Source organism: Podarcis liolepis (genome assembly GCF_965112155.1).
Source record: "Podarcis liolepis genome assembly, chromosome: 1".
NCBI classification, from domain to species: domain Eukaryota; kingdom Metazoa; phylum Chordata; class Lepidosauria; order Squamata; family Lacertidae; genus Podarcis; species Podarcis liolepis.
This window is the reverse complement of record NC_139554.1, coordinates 107,990,636-107,994,750: the sequence shown is the minus strand read 5'-3', so window position 1 is coordinate 107,994,750 and position 4,115 is coordinate 107,990,636.

The following is a 4,115-nucleotide window of genomic DNA, read 5'->3' as shown; positions in this document are numbered from 1 at the left end:
TTGCAAAGCATCATACATGATGGATCAAGTAGGTGGGGCTGAGAAGATGTTGAACTTCCTGGGTGAGGTGGGATCTAAAGGCCAAGCAAGGATTAGAGGTCTGGGACCACCACTTTGGAGAGGTCCAATAATCCTAAATAGGAATTGTTCCTAAATTTCCAAATAAGCCACTTAAATGTTAAGGAACAGCGAGGGCAACTTGGTGCCTATATTCTTCCTCTTAGGAATCCCTTGGCTGCTTGCTAATATGACTGCATGGAGCTTCACTCTACATAGTTTTCTACAAAGTTTCGAACAGTTGCTCCTGTCAATACCGTGTCAGGGCTTATTGGGTTTCAGGAAACAGTGGATCCCCAACAAGAGGTTTATTGATATGTTGATTAGAGAATAAATAAATGCAGGACTTGTCTCCATCTTAATTGCGAGCGCTGCAGAATAGCGAGCCCTGAATTGAATAGCTGTTAGCATGCTAAGGTGCTTTGCTTTCGTCCATTCATGCAACAGTGCAATTCTGCAGGCTTGCACAATTTGTGACCAAGCCTCTGCAGATTCCAGCAGCCATGCATGATAGCCGGCTGTAACAACTCCTCTTCTCCCTCAAAGAGTTCCAGACAAGTAGCAAAGAGGACAGGGGTTATCTAATCCCTGGCACTGAGTGGCTGGAGATAGGTTGGCTTGGTAGGTCATGTGTCTGGGGCAGCTGGAGTAGAGTCAGCACTTTGGGGATTATAATGAAGTCTGCTGTTACTGGCATGGGAAGCTAGTTTAGTTTACTGTATAAATAGATTTGGCCTGATATGAGACAACATAGGAATATGATCAGAAAACCTGATGGTATTCATTTTGTAGGATGTGGAACCAGGAGAAAACAAGAGGCCATGTTGGTGCATGAAATATGATGGTCCTGCAGCACCTTAAAGACAATGGGTGATGGTTGTTACTATACATACTCAGGGTAGACCCAATGAGCCTGCCCTGAGTATAATTTAGTTGTATATCACACAATAAAGCTACATTCCTATAAACACCTGGTTGTAAATCCCACTAAATTCATTGGTGTTTACTTCTGTTTAAGCCTGCATTGGACTGCACTCCACCTAGACTAGCTTGGGACATGTGCCTTTTTACCTGTTACGATATACTTCACCAGATGACGTTGCAGAACAATGGGAGCTGTTCCAGATTTTCTTACAGCTGTTGCCCTATTGATATTTGATTCCATTTTTTAAAAAGTGATACCTTATAAAACATATCCCGGAAAATCTCATCTCCAGACAGCCCCTGAATAATTTTGCTGAGAAAGATATTTGGTGCTAAACTACAGATCATGCTGAATGAGTAGCAGGTAACTATCCATGTCTTTGCTTTTCCTTCAATTAATTAGACAGGCATAGGGTGTGGTTGATACTTGGATCAGGGTGCACAATGAAGACTTACTCTTCCCTCCCCAGAGGTGAACCAGGAAAAAAAATCAGGTCCCCCCCCCCCACAACATGACTATGAGAAGGAAAAGTTCCCATTTGTGCCAATAGGGTATCCCCGCCCAGCCCCAAGGCTCATAACCCTGTGAGAATGTGTGTGCAGCTTTTGCTCTCACCATGGCTGGAGGAAGAAGGGATAAGCTTCCCTGCCTTGCCTGTTGCATTCTCAGTAACCCCTGTCCCGGTGCCTGTAATTAATTAAAGACAAAAACTAAGAGGTAGCTGCACATGACACACTGAGAACAGCATGTGGTTTGGCCCTCAGAACAGGGGCGTTCCGAGGGGTGGGTGTGGGTGGGGGTGGACCGCTCTGGGTGCCATTCCAAGGGGGGGGGACAAAGTGCCAACCCTCCATGATCGGCAGCACCCCCCCAGGCACACACTGCTTGATGTTTACCCCCCTGGGCGGTGTGCCATGCCCCTGGGATGCGCACCACACCCCCTGCAGGCAGCGCATCACGCCCCTGGGACAAGCGCCGCTCCGGGTACCAGAGCAGGTTGTTTCGCCTTAGAGACATCACCTGATGCTCTGAGTGAGTGAAGTGTTCCATGGGTAAATATAAGGAAATTGGCACTGCAGTAACTGGAGAGCACAGCTAGTGGAGGCCATACAAAGAGCATTTCAAAATATTTTACAAGGGATGTTGTGATTACCAAACAAGACTGCAGTTTTATACCTGCTTATATGGGAATAAAGTCACATTGATTTCAGTGGGGCAAACTTCAGAGGAGTCAGGTTGAATTGGATGAAACACAACTCTCTAAAGAGCTCTGGAAGTTATTTGGGAGGTTGGTGGTGTGTGTGTGTGTGTGTGTGTGTGTGTGTGTGTGTGTGTGTAAATGTTGGACATTATGAGGTTCTATATTTTGAAGCAGGAAGTCTATGTATTTTCCTCCAGGCGCAGCAGACTTTTCTTGCCATTCAACATGCTACATTAGCTCTCTTGCTTAGAACAAAGCTAGGTCGTGAGATAAGTGAAGAGTGCTCAGCTCCTTTCTCTGTACCGCCAGCTCCTTTGCTGACAGAGACTTCTCTGTGCCTTTAACAGCTGTGTGAAAAAGGGAGAAATTTAACTAGGGAAGCTTAACCTTCATGGATCATAAAAGCATGGTATAAATGGCAGATAGGTAAACAGGATTTCACTGTATACACATTATCCCATGGCAGTTAAACAGGATACCTAAGAGAATTTCTTCACACATCTATTCCATTATGGAGGCATGCTTTGTGGGAAAACAGGCAAGTACTGGGACACATTGTTCAAAATGGTATGGCATGTTCAGCTGACTGCAGCACAGCTGAACACATTCTCGAATAAGCAGATCCCATGCACTTGCAATCCAAAGCAAATAAGGGCGGGTTTTGTGTGTGTTTGTCTCTTGGCTCATCTTCTTCAGCTGCTGCATTTGCTGCTGAGCAGCCAGCCAGAGAAGAGAAGCAGAGGGTCACAAGCCTGCAGGCCTGCCTAGCAAGTGGGAAAGGAAAAAGGCGACACAATGGACAGAATAGGGGCAGATTAAGGTATTCCAGGATTGAAATTGGTAGAAAGGAAATATTAAAATTGGGAGATGGACATCTGATGGAGATCAGATGACTGAGAGGATGAGTTGCAAGGTTCTGGAGGAAAAGAAGTGAAGGGCACAAAGTAACCTTCTGTAACATGGTGCCTTCCAGATGCTTTGCACTAAAATCCCTACCATCCCCAGCCAGCCTGGGAGTTGTAGTCCAAAATATTTGGAGGGTATCTGTTTGGGGACTGGTGATATTGAGAAGTGAACTTTCCAGTTAGCCCTTTTAAAAGAAAGAAATGAATGGAATGGGAATGGCTTAGAACAGGCAACCCCAGACTTGGCCCACCAGCTGTTTTGGGACTACACTTCCCATCATCCCCGACCACTGGTCCTGTTAGCTAGGGATGATGGGAGTTGTAGTCCCAAAACATCTGGAGGGCCGAGTTTGGGGATGCCTGGCTTAGAACCTGAAACACTGTTTAAGGAACCACAATCTAGTTATCTTAACCAGAAAAGATCTCCTGACTCAGATTCCTCCTACTGGCCCACAGAGAAGCTGATGTAACTAAAAGCACAGACCTATGAGCATTTCCTTGGGAATTAAGTCTCAGTGTGTCCAATAGGGCTATTATGAATGCAGTCTAAGAGAGGGAGGAAGCCCTAGCATAATGTGAAGAATGGCCTGGCTTGATAGACATGTCTTGTCTCAAATAGTCAAGAGTCCTTCGAGGTGAACCATGTCTTCCCTTGGACTGGTAGACCTGCCCTCCTGAAGTGCCAGAGTGAGGGAGAATAAAGTACAGTGGTACCTTGGGAGTCGAACAGACTCCGTTCTGGAAGTCCGTTCAACTTCAAAAATGTTTGGAAACCAAGGCATGGCTTCCGATTGACTGTAGGAAGCTCCTGCAGCCAACCGGAAACTACGGAAGCCCCGTCGAATGTTCATGTCCCAAAGAACGTTCACAAACTGGAACACTCACTTCTGGGTTTGCGGCATTCGGAAGCCAAAACATTCAACTCACAAGGCGTTTGGGATCCAAGGTACTGGATTTTTAAAAATAATAATCAGTGTGTTAAACGAACCCTAACATCTTTGAATCAGAGTTTCCATCAAATAAAATG